Raw genomic sequence first — 16,318 nt, forward strand, 5'->3', positions numbered from 1 at the left:
GCTTTGACTAGATGGACCTTTGTTGGCAAAGTAATGTCTCTGCTTTTTAATATGCTGTCTAGGTTGGTCATAACTTTTCTTCCAAGGAGCGAAACATAAGTTTTAGGTTTATAATTGCCTAATACTGCCATGGACTTCCCTGATAGCTCAGTTAAAGAATCTGCCTGCAACACAGAAGACCCCGGTTCAATGCCTGGGTTGAGAAGATTCACTGGAAAAGGGATAGACTACCCACTCCAGTATTCTTGGGCTTCCGTTGTGGCTCCGCTGGTAAAGAATCTGCCCTCAATGCGGGAGACCTGGGTTTGATCCCTGGGTTGGGAAGATCCCCTGGAGAAAGGAAAGGCTACCCATTCCAGTATTCTGGCCTAGAGAATTCTGTGGGGTCCCAAGGAGTTAGACACGACTAGGCAACTTTCACTTCACTTCACAATACTGCCATGAACTGGTTTGGGGACTTAAGAATTAACACTTAAATGCCCTAAGATTTTAGTGGTTTCATTATTATAATAATACATTTGGACCAGACAATATTGAAGATCTAAGACTCTCTAAGAATGTTTTCTATTAACATTTTCTATAATGTTAGCAACATTGACTAGCTTTTGAAATTAAGCAAAGGTCTCAGAACTATCCCATGGTCAATACCTGAAAACAAAATTATTTTCTCACAATAGGAAAACACCTAGCTTCATCATCTACAAAATTGGAGGTCAATACATTGTTTCATTCTTGGCATGACTGGAGAAATATAGGATTGCACATGTGATCTAAAACTTCAGGGAAACACAGGAAAACATTTCTTCTAATCTTAATAGGAAAAAAGAGCAAAGAAAAGCTAGTCCATATACCAAATGAGAGGAAAAAAGGCAGCAAAAAAAAAAAAAAAAAACAAAGAGAGAGAGAAAAGCACAAAACCAAGATGAAAAAGATAAAACAAAAATATTTTTATGAAAATAAATGTAAATAAAGTTCTTTATTAAAAGATTGACTCTAAAATTGGGTTAAAAAAGCACCGTCCATCAGATTTTCCAGGCAAGGGTACTGGAGTGGGTTGCTATTTCCTTCTCCAGGAGATCTTCCAGACCCAGGGATTGAACCCGGGTTCCCGCATTATAGGCAGACGCTTTACCATCTGAGCCACCAGGGAAGTCTGAATCCAACTATATGCTGTACTAAAAAATATACATCTAAATTAAAAGTAAAAAGATTAGTAAAGATTTACCAGGTTTATATAAAACAAAAGATTAATGACACAAAAAGTACACAAAAGGCACTAGATAAAAAATGTTAATTTAGAATAACAAAGATAGACTTGACAACAAAAGTATAATAGGTAGGAGCCATTATATACCTAGTCACTGGTATTAGGCTATATAAAGCACACAGCTCTTAGACAAAGTGAGAGAACTAGCCAGATACACAACTGAGGCCTTGAAACAGTTTTCCTGCTTTGATAAATTAGTAGACCTAATAGAAATTATATTTAACCAGTAATTTTTAAATAATATAATGTTTTACTTTAAAGTTTATGAACTTCCCAGAGTACATAGACTCTTAAAATATGTAGAATAGTTTTAGAAGTTGATCATGTACCAAAAAAATTAGACTTTGATAAATTCTATAAAGGAAAAATATACAGTCTACATCCTGCCACTGTAATGAAATAAACTGGAAAATAGGAGCAAGAATGGTAAAAAAAGGAAACTTTATTTGTAAATTAGAAAAATACATAAGTAACTCTTGGATCAGAGAAAAAATAAAAATTTTATTATAAACTACATACATATTAGAAAATTATATATTAGAATATTTCATATTAAAACTAAATAATATATTTAAAACTAGTCAGAAGAAATAGTAGATCTCTATACTTGCTTTATTAGAGCAGAAGTAATTCAAGTAAAAGACTTAAGCTTAATTGAATTTAAGAAGTTAGAAAGTAAAAATAATTTTTGAAAGCAGAAGGAAATAACAAAAATTAAAGCAGATAATAATGAAAGCAAACACAGAAAACATAATAGTCAAGCATATTCTGGAAAGTTCAGAAAAAATTAAAAATATATAAAAGAACTTAGGACAAGTACAAAAGATGAAAAATGAGGTCGAACTAGAGATATGAGAGAATTCTTAAAATTATACAATACCATATACTGTGAAATTTTCAAAATTCACTAATGTTCTGGGGAAATATAAATGGCTAAAATTAATTCAAAAAGAACTAGTAAATTGAATAATTCTTTGTCAGTGGAAAAAAAATTAATTCCAATAAGATTTCTAAGTCAAAGCTATTTTACCAGTCTTTGCATGTCTTTAAAGAAATCATCTCCTCATCACCTATACATTTTAGCACAGAAAAAGATGGAAAATTTTCAGACTCCTTTCATAGTGAACATATTCACAAGAACCTAATTAAGATAACATGGGGAAAAATTACAAACCAATGCTATTTCTGAGTATAGATATAAACTCATAAGGAAACTTCTTGAAATTGGGATCTCTTAATTAAATAATGAGACTGTGAGCTTTTATCCTATTTACAAGCTGATAAGTTAGCCTGCCATAGTTTCATGAGGCAGAAGAAACAAGACTTTGGGGTTAGAGATGAAGGATTTTATTACTTATAGCACGGAAATTAGCCTGAGCATCAGTAGGTATGTCAGTGCCCCTTGCCCTCCATTCTCAGAGGGGTCAAGCTACATGGACCCATATAGACGCCCGCACATTCAATGGGTTGCATTACAGGAGAGGAACCCTGAGCTTAGGAAACTCAAATCTTTAAAAGTGGGCAATAAGAATCCTCCCATTGCCCCAGAGGGAGACATTATCTTTTTTATAATGGACAGTAAGCATGAGTGCTGTTTGCTCCAGAGGGAGACACTATATCTTCAAGGCTATAAGCAAACCTGCCCTTTACTTTGGAGGGAAAGACTATCTCTGTCTTTGAAAAGATATTCTGAAACAAAAAGCAGTCAGTGCCTCTGCTTACACAATACACAGAAATATAAGAGATCCATGGAGAATCACCTCCCAGCACATCATTAGTGGGTAGTTTTCTAAAAATGCAAGGATGGTTTAATATTTAAAAATAAAAATAAAGCAAAGGAAATTCAATATAATACAATTCAACATCTAGTCTTGGGGGTCAAAAAGAAAAATTTTTTATAAATAGAAATATTACTTTATTAAATGTCTAATTTAAATCTATCTGTTAAAATCTATGCAAATATGTTAAATATTTACCATAAAGCAACAAGCAACATCCTTACAGTGAAACCCTACAGGCATTCACAATAAAATCAGAAACAAAATAAGGATGGCCATTATAACTGCTATTATCTAACATTATTCTGGAAGTTTCACTCAAAGAAATGAAAATAAAACATATATAAGAAGTATAAGTAACAAAAGTCATCATTATTTTAGGTGACACAGTTATATGTAGACAATGCAAGAAGATCAAAGGAAAAACTTTAAAAACACTGAGTTCAATAAAGAAGCCACAACAAAATGAACATTTAAAAAATGTCCAATGCAAGCAATAATGAGTTATTTTAAACAATGTTAAACCACAATAACTAGTTACATAAGATTCCATTTCTGGTAGCCTCAAAATTTTTTTAAAAAATAGAAATAACCTGAAGAAGAAAGAATGCCTCCTATACAAATATAAATTCAGCACTGTTGAGGCTTTCAAAAGAAAGTATTTTTTAAAAAGCCACATGTTCCTATGTGGTAAAAGGAATTTTGAAAGTTATTAACTATTCCCAAGTTGAGCTGTAAAAATAACTATCAGTCAGTTCAGTTCAGTCGCTCAGTCGTGTCCGACTCTTTGTGACCCCATGAATCACAGCACGCCAGGCCTCCCTGTCCATCACCAACTCCCGGAGTTCACTCAGATTCACGTCCATCGAGTCCGTGATGCCATCCAGCCATCTCATCCTCTGTCGTCCCCTTCTCCTCTTGCCCCCAATCCCTCCCAGCATCAGAGTCTTTTCCAATGAGTCAACTCTTCACATGAGGTGGCCAAAGTACTGGAGTTTCAGCTTTAGCATCATTCCTTCCAAAGAAATCCCAGGGCTGATCTCCTTCAGAATGGACTGGTTGGATCTCCTTGCAGTCCAAGGCACTCTCAAGAGTCTTCTCCAACACCACAGTTCAAAAGCATCAATTCTTCGGCACTCATCTTTCTTCACAGTCCAACTCTCACATCCATACATGACCACTGGAAAACCATAGCCTTGACTAGACAGACCTTTGTTGGCAACATAATTTCTCTGCTTTTGAATATGCTATCTAGGTTGGTCATAACTTTTCTTTCAAGGAGTAAGTGTCTTTTAATTTCATGGCTGTAGTCACCATCTGCAGTGATTCTGGAGCCCCCAAAAATAAAGTCTGACACTGTTTCCACTGTTTCCCCATCTATTTCTCATGAAGTGATTCCCAGTAAGAATTTAGGGATCAGATTTGATAAAAAATAAATGTTAAATGTATATAGAAGAACATCATATGATGATAACAAGCAAGTTTCTAAAAATAGAGAAATGAGAAGTAATTATCCTTCTAAACATTAAAGCATATCATAAAGTTATAGTAAAAACTTAAGCAAACAAGAAGAGTGAAATTATAGAAAAATAAGCCTATAGTGCAATGGAGGAAAACAGAGACCAGAAAAAGTGTATACAGATCATAAATCAGTAGAGAAAGGATGGTATTGAGTCAACTGATTTTTTTCTTGCAAAAAAAAAAAAAAACTCTCTCTTATATGAAATAATATCTGGATGCTAAAAGCTATATTTTTTAAATAAAACCATAGGAATCTAGAGTGACAGGTGAAATCTTTGGGGAAGGCAAGGACAAAAGCCAAGATGGAATAAGTCATGAAGAAAAATGAGAATAGATTTAGCTGAATAGAAATTTTTTTAATAAAAACTCACTATAATGTATTAAAAGGCATTCTATAACAATAATAAAATATTACAAAAGTAATGATAGATTTATTGTATAATGGGAGACAGCATTGGGTAGTTTACAAGTTCAAGTTCCAATTTACATACAAAAAATGTTCATGTGTTATTTATGATATAAAATAAATGAAAGGTGATATAATGAAGTGATTAGGAGCATGGGAGTAGATCCCAGTTCCAGCTATTGCTAGAGATATTACCATGCCTCAGTTTTATCATCCCTAAAATGAGAATAATAATACCAAACCTCACAGGGTGGTTGGGAGAATTATGAGAAAATGCAGCTTGGGACAGAGTAAACTTTGGATAAATGTTAACTGTAGGAGTATTAGTTGCAGTATGAGATATAATCACTTACACTTTCACTCTTGACTCACTTGAATCTCCCCATCTGTGTCAGGAAACGAATGAGAGATAAACACAGGAATCTAACTGATGGGCATCTATGCATAATCTAATTGTTGATTAAACCAGATTAGAAAAGTAACTCAATCTGTGGCCCAAAGAAGTGAGTCTTATTTGCAAAATAAGAGAAAGAGAAAGTTGGCTGCACTCTAGAAACCAGGAGCTCCAAGGAGATGAAGAAGGGGCTGAAGCCCGGGGATTTCACAGGATCATGGTGGTAATGACTGAGTTATTATGACTTCTCCATCGTCACGAACCGAGGAACTCACCTCACCTTGGCATCCAGAGAGGTGACAAGTCAGTGTTCTTCTTACATGTCTCTTTCTCAGTCAGCGGAAAGAACATCCTCTCCACCTTCAGCCATAGAAACGTGAGGTGAGAGGGATAAGCATCTCCCATCTCACCCCACCTTATCATTTGGAAACAATTTTAAATGAAGGAATTGCAATGGAATGCTTTACAACCGTTCAGAAGTATTTTGGACATTGGAAAACTGTCATAATACAATGTTGAGGGGCAGTGTGGAGCAGAGTCCCATTATTTATTCATATTTGCAGAGGAAAATTCAGTAAGAAAAACGATAAAATGGTTTCAAAAATTGGTTATTTGATGGGTAGTGAGCTTATAGGCAGTTTTAATTTCTTACAGTTCACTGTATTTTTGAAAGTTTCTACAATTTTTATTACATTCTTATTCAGAAATAAAGGAGAGAAATATGACTTGTTACTGGCTTCTTCAGACAATTACAATTTCTCAAACCAACAATACTCTAATTTAAAAGGATTTAAAGTATATGGTTTACTTCTTGGCACTGAGATTTTAGAAATGGGCCAGGAAAGAGAGACTTTCTCTTTGTGTCTATATGCACATCTGTATTTTCTTTATAAGCACACATTACTTTTGAAATTAAAATATAAGCCATTAAAATTTGCATTTTAAAAAGTGGGTTTTATTTTTTTTTAAATCTTCTACATCAAGAGACAGGAAAAACAAAGCAAAGCCAAATATATATGTGTAAACGTTAAAGTTTATGGTTGGGCTTGGGGAGCCTACCACCTAGAAGCTGGATATTTATTTCAGGGCTCTGTTTCTGTGAGGTTCAAGGGCACCAAACGGGCATTATAAATATTAATAAAAACTTCAAAAGCTAAGCCACATTTTTATGGAGTTAGGAGCATAAACTGAAAGAATTAATTCGGGAAGGAAAAGGTGGTGGTTTTCTATGGTTGTTTTGTTTTGCTTTTGCTGAGAAATCCAGCAGTTCCAACTCTGTCACAATAAGGAAAACCATATAGTTTGTTATTTTGAAAATCGGCAATGCTTGAGTGTGTATCAGGCCACAGACAAACACAGAGAGGGTCGAGAATAGTGTTTTCAGAGCAGAATTTATATCTAAATGTCTAGTTACTGATCTAGCCCCCAGGCCCTCTAGGAGTTGGGTCATCTATTAGACGATGCGTGTATGTTTGTATATATGTGTTTTCTAAAAGCTGACCCCAAATCTGAAGGGTGTGAAGGGCAAAAACATAACTGTGTAACTGGCCTCTTGAAAATAAAAGCCAAATTGAATGAGCAGAAAGGATGTGCACTTCTAAGATAGGGCTGCCGGATGGTGAATACATGTGAGCAATGATGAGAGGGGACAGCCCTGCAGCCCTACCTTCCAGCCAGACTGTGCTCACTTTATGGGCTGAAGAGGGGCTGCATTAAAGTTTAATCATACTAAGACCATTTACATGGCCAAGTTCTATTTACATGGCCACTTTCATCCCAAGAATTCCAGGATTTGGTAGACTTCTTCACGTTTATTTTCACATATCCAACGAAAAGTAAGGTGGAGCAGGTGTTATCTTCCTTTCACAGGCTGGGGAACCAGAGCAGGTAAACAGGTCTTCTGTGTCCCCTGGTGAGACAGGGAGTTAAAGAAGGGAGGGCTGCACATTTTTTGTAACTCAGAAGGAACCAGGCTAGCACACAGGAAGGACTGAATTTGGCTTCCTGTTCAAGAGGAATCTGGATTAGATAGTGAATTTGGCATCAGTGAGCAGGGAACCAATGGATTAGATGAATGAAATATAGAGTTCAGGAAAAGCCCCATCTCAGAATGTGGAGGGGAGGTCTCCTTGACAGTCAATGCTGAAAATTCCGCACAGAGTCCTTTCTTTACGTGATTGCATTGGAACCTCAAGAGCCCTCTGTAAAGTGTCAATAGCTCTAGAGGCATACTACATTTAGCCACTCTCAGACAATAGCATTGCAATATTAATTAATTTATGAAATTTGTCTCTAATTATATTGTTAGCTGAATCCTGAGTCCCAGTGGAACTAGACGCAGGGCAAAATGGAAGGAAGGAGTATCAGTCATGTTCTGCAAACTCAAGTCATTCTTGCAAAGAAGCTATATATTAATTAATGCAATTATTTAACTAGAAAAAAGTGGTCCAGACTATTTCTGATGGAAGCAGAATGATGCAGTGAGAGAATAATAATAATTCTGGTCCAAGTCTTGCCTGGCTATTCACAAGCTACACAGCAGAGCACAAGTCAACCTCACTAAGCCTCCACTTCTCCTTTGTTATGTGAAAATAATCCTGTATGTTCTTGGTTTGGATTCTCCCAAGGGCAAATATGGAGTTAAGGATGGAGAATAAGTTTGGATGGTAATGCCAGGAATTACTGGAGAAGTGAGATGGGAGGAGGGGAAAATCATTCCAAGTGGCTTCAGTGAGGGGTTTCCACTGTGGTCACTGCTCTCAAGCTCTGTGACGACCTAGAAGGAAACTGGGAAACTGACTTAGAATTGTCCCAGCAAAGTGAGAGGAAGTTGGGGGGTTTATGCAGGAACTCCCATTCCTCAATTGAGGGTTGTTCCTGGAACAGGGATTCCTGGGTATTTCCAGCTTAGCCCCTCTCTAGGCTGAGGATCTTCCCTCGAGATCAGAGCACACCTCAGGGAGAGACACTGCTGTTGCACAGGAGACCAGACTCCTGGCAGGAGGCTTCCAAGGGTAGAGCAAGGAGTGGAGACGGGCATCAGCTGTGTTACACACAGAGCCGCTTCACAGAGCTGGTGCAGAAAGTCACAGAGGATAGTGTGGATGTGACGGGTAGCATAACACAAGGCATGTCAGAAACAGCCAGTAAATGGCAATTGTTGTTATTGTCATTATTGCTGCATTTTTAAATTAAGGTGGGCTTCCCAGATGGCGTCGTAGTGAAGAATTCAGTTGTCAGTGCAGAAGACGAAGGAGACAAGGATTCGGTCCCTGGGTCGGGAAGATTCCCTGGAGAAGGAAATCGGAACCAGCTTCAGTATTCTTGCCTGGAAAATTCCATGGATAGAGGAGCCTGGCGGGCTCTAGTCCATGGAGTGCGACTCCATGGACTCCAAAGAGTCAGACACAACTGAGTGACTGAGCATATATACATACATACAGGCTTATTGTCATAGCAGGGGGCTCAGAGAGCCAAGAGACAGCTAAAACCTCCTGAATAGATCTGAGAAACCCTAAGAATTGAGAAAAGTGAAAATAGTGTGAGGCTGTCAGAAGCAACCTTCCTGTCCTTCTGAATTTTGCCTCCTTGATCCTGTGGGCTACTGGTGGGTCAGCTTGGCCAGATCTCTAAAGAGAATCAGAGAAGAAAAACAAAGGTTGTGGATCCTCAATACCAGCCTTCCAAGGTAGAAGCATACCTAGCAGTGGAAAATTCCAACCCTCTGGTTAAGACAAGAGCTATCTGACTGCAGAAGGAAGCTGCAATAAATATTTCTGGTTTAACCTGGTTTACAGGACAGAGAGCAGCTTCTCTGAAGTTTTGCTTTGACTTTAGGCCCAATTCAACAGGCATAACGCAAAAGGAAAGTGAAGTCGCTCAGTTGTGTCCAACTCTCTGCGACCCCATGGACTGTAGCCTACAAGGTTCCTCCATCCATGGAATTTTCCAGGCAAGAGTACTGGAGTGGGTTGCTGTTTCCTTCTCAACAGGCATGAATCCCCACAAATTAACTCCCAAGGAAAACACAAGCATTTGAGGAGAGAACTGACATCTTTTGCAAAAGAGCACAGCCCTCAGTCCAGCGCGTGCGAGATGACTGCCTTTCGGCTGAGGTGAGAGATAATGGAGCCAGGTGAGCCCCTGTGGACAGGTGCAGTAGCCACACTAGCTGAATCCATCACCATTCGCTTTGTGCAGTGTTGTGCTTCTAACCCCCTCGTATATGGAACACGGGTCACAAAAGGAAACTGTTTTGTTTGGCAGGTGGGAAATCATTTCAATGGTGCTATTTTTCTGTTTACTCAAATAAATATAAAGAAGCTTTTCTTTTCCACAAAGAATTGTTGTCACTATTTGAATCTATGCTGCTTCCAAAACAAACACCTTACTTTTAGTATCAGAGCAGAGCATTCTGTTCCACAGAGAAGTGATATTCGGTAGAAGGCTGGTGGGAAACTTGGAGAATATTGAAAGGATAAAAGTAATTTCAGAACAAACAACTTGGAAACTGTGTTTTCTGAACCAGGATTTGTCCTTCCCACAAGATGGACATTAAGTGACTGGAAGATGAAGGAATAGCCTAGAGAGCATGGGGTGGTCCAGACCCTCCCTAAACCCACAGTGCATCTTACTAGACTGGGCTCAAAATTGTTTCTCTTTCTCTCTGCTGACTCGGCGGAGCCCCTTCTTCTCCTACAAGTCCACTTCTGCTTCCAGTTGTGTTTTGTGGAAACCTCACTGCCTCTCTGATGAGCAGGTGCTTCCTGAGACCTGGACCAGATCTCAAATTACAATGAGTCTCAAGCAAAAATCGCTAGATTCACTCCCGGATTCCTTCTACCATCACATGATGCAAGTTTCAGTTCCTGCCGTATCTACATCTGCGTCATTAGTGCCTGGCCGAATTTCACTAGGATTCCTTCTAATCCAATTTGTTTTTATCTTTCCAATCCGTAAAATGGGTACTAACTTAACAAAAGAAAAGCAGATAAGCAAATATGCTCTTGTTATTGGTCGACTTCTCTCTTCTTTTTGTATGAGTCAACATCGTTATCATCTTCCTCAAAACAAGTGACAATGTGTGTTTATATGCATTATCCTGTGCCATTCTCCAAACACAATGAGGGAGACAGCATTATCCCCATTCTGTGTGTTAGTCGCTCAGTCGTGCCCGACTCTTTGCAACCCCATGGACTGCAATCCACCAGGTTCCTCTGTCCATGAGATTTTCCAGGCAAGGATACTGGAGTGGGTTGCCATTTCCTTCTCCAGGGGATCTTCTCAACCCAGGGATTGAACCTGGGTCTCCTGCACTGCAGGCAAATTCTTTACCAACTGAGCTACAAGGGAAGCGGAGGAATCTGGAACCTGGAAAGATTTAGTAACTATTGTATAGCTAGACAGGGCAGCACTGGCAGATATAACCCAAGAATCTGCCTCCTCAGTTTGTGTTCTAAACCACCACGTACTTCTGCCTTCCATTGCCTTATCAGGCTGTGGTCTCCTGGGGAACCATCTATAACAGCCATATATAGATCCCCTATTAATAAAGACTGCGGTCTTAATATCTTCCATGTGAGGTGCCCCATACATTGACACAGCCCCTTCCACATGCATGCTCTTGTTGAATTCGAATGGCAACAGTTTCAATAGGGATCTGTCAGGTACGAGTCTGCCTTCTCAGCTTAAAAAAGGAATACTAGAAATTCAGCATTTCCCATCCACAAGAACAGCCAATAAGGACATCTACTTAGCTTCGTTCTTTTTTTTCCTCTCCCTTCAGGGTGCAGGCTTTGCTCACACATTGTGTCCCCCTCTCTCTCTTCCGCCTCTATAGAAACAGAATGTTGTTTTCTGTAAGCAAAGTGTTCCCCTGATGGGAATGACACGCACGTATCAATGAAAGAATAAAACTCCCTCAGTTGAAACCTAGTTAGAACCTGCAGAATTTATAACTCAGCAGCAAGAATTTTCTCTTTGCTGAAAACTGGGGCATAATCAAGGCTTTCAATGAAGAGTAGAAAAGGGAAATCACCGAAAATCAATTCAGTATTTTTGAGGTGTGGAAGAGAAATAAAGGAAATGTTCTCTCAACTATTGTGTGGTCAGAGAGATAGGATAATTGTTTTCCTTTTTGAGGCCAAGACTTCTCCTTGGTTCATGGTGTGACCTTGCTGTGCCATTCCGTGGTCTGGTCCTGCTTCCCTCAGCAATTCTAAGAATATAATCACGCATCGGTAAAGCGCTCAGTGGAAACACTGAGTGACTGGGATCAGTGTCCCAATGCTGCCTCTCATTAATGGTGTGGCCTAAAGCAAGTTCTTCAGTAGACTTTCTGAGTCCATTTCCCGGTCTGTAAAATGGGGATAATAAATCTACCTCAAAAGATTGTTATTGGATTAAATAAGAATCCAAAACACTTAATGTGCCTGATAGAAAGTCCTTAGCAAACTAGAGCTAACAATATATGCAATACTCTTTTTTTAAAAATCATTTCCATAGTCTTAGTTTGCTCAGTTTATTTAAATATCCTGCAACCTAGTGATGATAAATATTAATATAGATAGTAAGTTTTAGCAGTTTAGATAAAATGATCACTGTGACATAACAAAAGGACACCCAGATCTCAATGTTTTGTGGTGGTGGTGGTTTGGTCACTAAGTCACGTCGATTCTTACGACCCCACGAACTGTAGCCCTCCAGGCTCCTCTGTCTGTGGGATTTTCCAGGTAAGAATTCTAGAGTGGGTTGCCATTTCCTTCTCCAGAGGACTTCCTGATCTCCAGAGGATCGAACCCTCATCTTTTGTACTGCAGGCCGGTTCTTTGCTGCTGAGCCACCAGGGAAGATCTCAGTGTCTCAGCATAATCATTTTGCTTCTCACCAATGGCAAGTCCAAAGTGGAGATTCCGGGTCAGACACACTTCTGGGTTGTCCTTCTTCAGTTGGTGACTCAGGGAACAAGTCATCTATTGCCAACAGACTTCTTCCATTTCCTTGTGTCTTCCAGTTCTTGGTTTTCAGTCACTTGAGGGAGGAGGGAGAGAAACTAGAAGTCCATGTCCTACGGTCACCCACATTCTGGTGTCTGGCCCTCAGTCACATGACTCCTGCTTAGACACACGGGGCTGGGAGATGCTGTTAGCTGTGTGTCCAGAAAGGAGGGGAAAAGTAGGTATGGGTGAACACTGTTAGAAAGGATCAGGGAATTCATTTCACTTTTAATTTTCATACAGGAAGGACTTATTTTTTGGAGACATGTACAAAGAAGAGAGTATATTGGTCACTTGTACATTAGAAACATTTCAGCAGAAAGCAAAACTGCATGGATCAGAGGCCATACTGCAAAGGGGACAGAAGTGTGATTTTCATGTTCCCCTGACAGATCTCTACTCTGTTCTCCCTTCTTAATCAGTGTCTTTCTCTGTCTTCTAGCCTCCCAGACCCCCACCCTAGGGCCCCATATAATGTTTCCTATTTAAGACAATGATATCTTTTAAAATAGGCCTTATTTCCTCAGAGCCATATTGTCTGGGAGATGACAACTAATTAATCCAATAAGTAATTCACACAGCTAGAACAACAATTTTTTGTGGGAACTGTTTTTCTAGGCCCAAGTAACCTGTACTTTTAATAGGTTCCTTCCAAAGACAATGGCTTTAACCAAATAACATTGGTCTAATAGTACATGCTCAGGTGCTTCAGTCATGTCCAGCTCTTTACAACCCTGGGGACTGCAGCCAGCCAGGCTCTTCTGTCCATGGGATTCTCCAGACAAGAATGCAGGAGTGGGTTGCTATGCAGGGGATCTTCCTAACCCAGGGTTGAGCCTGTGTCTCCCGCATCTCCTGCACTGCAGACAGATTCTTTACCCACCGAGGCGCCTGGGAAGTCCCAGGTTAATGGTAAGAACTGCTCAGAGGTGAGAATCTGTCATGATGGCAGCTCAGAGAGAACACGTGTAGCAGGAGCTGCTCTGATAGAAACCTTGGACATCTTAACTTTATTCCTTTTTTTACTCAACATTCATCTTAACTGGGCTGGTGAATTATGTATCCATAAAATGTGTTTTAACTGAATTTAAATTTTTATTTTATATTAGAGTATAGTTGATTTACAATGTTGTATTAGCTTCAGGTATACAGAAAAGTGATTCAGTTATACATATGCATGTATTCGTTCTTTTTCAGACTCTTTTCCTATATAGGTTATTATAGTAAATTGAGTAGAGTTTCCTGTGCAATACTGTAGGTCCTTGTTGTTTATCTATTTTATATATGGTAGTGTATTGGAAAATCCCATGGACGGAGGAGCCTGGTGGGCTGCAGTCCATGGGGTCGCAAAGAGTTGGACATGACTGAGCGACTTCACTTTGACTTTTCACTTTCATGCATTGGAGAAGGAAATGGCAACCCACTCCAGTGTTCTTGCCTGGAGAATCCCAGGGACAGGGGAGCCAGGTGGGCTGCCGTCTATGGGGTTACACAGAGTCGGACACGACTGAAGCGACTTAGCAGCAGCAGCAGCAGTATATATATGTTAATCCAAAACTCCTAATTTATCCCTCCCCACCCCCATCTTTCCCCTTTGGTAACTATAAGTTTGTTTTCTATATCTGTAAGACTGTTTCTGTTTTGTAGATAAGTTCATTAGTATTTTTTTAGATTCCACATATAAGTGATACCATATAATATCTGCCTTTGTCTGACTTACATCACTTAGTATGATAATCTCTAGGTCTATCCATGTTGCTGAAAATGATGTTATTTCATTCTTTTGGGGGTTGAGTAATATTCCATTGTGTATATGTACCACATCTTTTTTATCCATTTCTCTGTCAGTGGGCATTTAAGTCGTTTTCACGTCTTGGCAATTATAAATAGTGCTGCAATGAACAATGCATGGGCAATGTATCTTTTCAAATTACAATTTTCCCTGGATATATGACCAGGAGTGGGATTGCTAGATCACATGGTAGAATGTTTTGCTATTAGGCTGAATCATTTAGTTGGAAAGAGTTCTTAGAAAAGCACTAAGTATTTTGGAAAGAATTTTGTATAGCTACATAAGATTCCTTGTGTCATGCTTTCCTTCCTAGATATGGAAACCCAGTGCCCTGGAAGAACAGCAAAATGCAGTGACTCCATGGAGGTCCCAGTCATCATCATAATTGTGTTCAGAAATTAAAATTCCTCATTGATTCTTTTTGTCTGTTTCTTTTTTATTTTTAAATTATGAAAGTATTATAGTACATTTACATGAGACTTGGAAAATACAGAACCAGGTTACATATAGCTTCACTATGAAAGTGAAAGTCGCTCAGTCATATCCGACTCTTTGGGACTCCCATGGACTATACAGTCCATGGAATTCTCTAGGCCAGAATACTGGAGTGGGGGTAGTCTTTCCCTTCTTCAGGGGGTCTTCCCAAACTGGAGATCAAACTCAGGTCTCCTGCATTGCAGGTGGATTCTTTACCAGCTGAGCCAGAAGGGAAGCCCAAGAATACTGGAGTGGGTAGCCTATCCCTTCTCCAGTGGATCTTCCCAACCCAGGAATCAAACTGGGGTCTCCTGCATTGCAGGTGGATTCTTTACCAACTGAGCTATCAGGGAAGCTTCACTATATATTACAATTATTTTTTAAGTAGCTACATCAAGATTTTTAGCTGGAGTTTCAATATCAAACTCCCCAAAATTAATAAAATGAATATACAGAGAAGTAGAAGGATACAGTAGACCTGAAAAGCACTATCTTCATTGACTCTTGATTAGGAAGACTCACATTATATCCACTTCTTCCTGAATCCAGGGCACTCTAGGGGGTTGGTTTTGATTTGGTTTTGTTTTTTGGATATGAGTAAATGCAAAGGTTTTTGTGGTAAATGTCAACAAACTAATCCAAGCTCCTTCAGCAAGAATTGTTTCTCTGTGAGTAGGTTCATAAATGTGCAATTTCTGGCTTCCATACCCTAAGTGTGAAGAATAGCGCTGCTCCTTCTGATGTCGTAAGGTAGGAGACAGACCTCTACAGTCTCATTCACGATATGAAGGCCACTATCCAGAAGGTCTGCTTGTCACTCCTTTAAGAAATCAGACACAAGGAATGGGAAGAAAAGCAAGATTCTGCAGCTGGGGTGGCTGCACACAGAACCACCCTCCTCAGGAGTGTCAAAGGATCCCAACTTCTGGTGACGGTCCCTGAGGTCAGCTCTCACAACCAGCGCCCTTTCCCTTCCTTGACGCTTAGCAAGTGTTGAAGTTTTCAGGGACCTAGTGAATTAAAGATAACCACTCCCATGCTAGAGAGGGAGACTCTGGGATACCGAAAAGAAGCAACTTTGCCAGACCATACGTGTCATGATTGCTCATGGAGACCTCCTGGTCTTGCCTCTAAATTAGCCGGTCTTCACCTCCCAGAGCTCTTATGTGTTTGGTTTTCAGCAAACAGCAAGAGACAACCTCATTCCCACAACAGAATTAATGAAGAAGGGATGCACACTACAGATAAAGCTGAGTTCAGTTCCAGCCTGGCCGTGCACTAGCTGTGTGACTTTGCAAAGTCCCCAGGCCTTGGTCTCTTCCTCTTAGATTGGGGATCCAAGGGTAATTGTAAGGACGTGTAAGCTGTTGTGTGTGAATGCCTGACATCTGGAAAGCATTGGCATGCAGAACTATTAATAGCTGATGATGATACTTTAATTTTTTTAAGCTTATTAGACCCCACTTGGATATAGTGCCCTGGACTAGGGCTGGCATACAAGAAATAGGATACATATGTGCTCCTGACAGGCTTAAAAATCTAGTTGGAAAGCTAGGTTATATGAAATAGCAAAAAAGTATATTTTCAGTGCTTTAGCGCAGAAGTAGGAAGCAACAGTAATAAGTAGAAGCGTCAGGGAAATTAAAGTGGTTTTGGGAAAGAGTTTGAGACAGACACCAGAAGGGGCA

This window comes from Oryx dammah, unplaced genomic scaffold (assembly GCF_014754425.2).
Source record: "Oryx dammah isolate SB20612 unplaced genomic scaffold, SCBI_Odam_1.1 HiC_scaffold_28, whole genome shotgun sequence".
Classification (NCBI taxonomy): Eukaryota; Metazoa; Chordata; class Mammalia; order Artiodactyla; family Bovidae; genus Oryx; species Oryx dammah.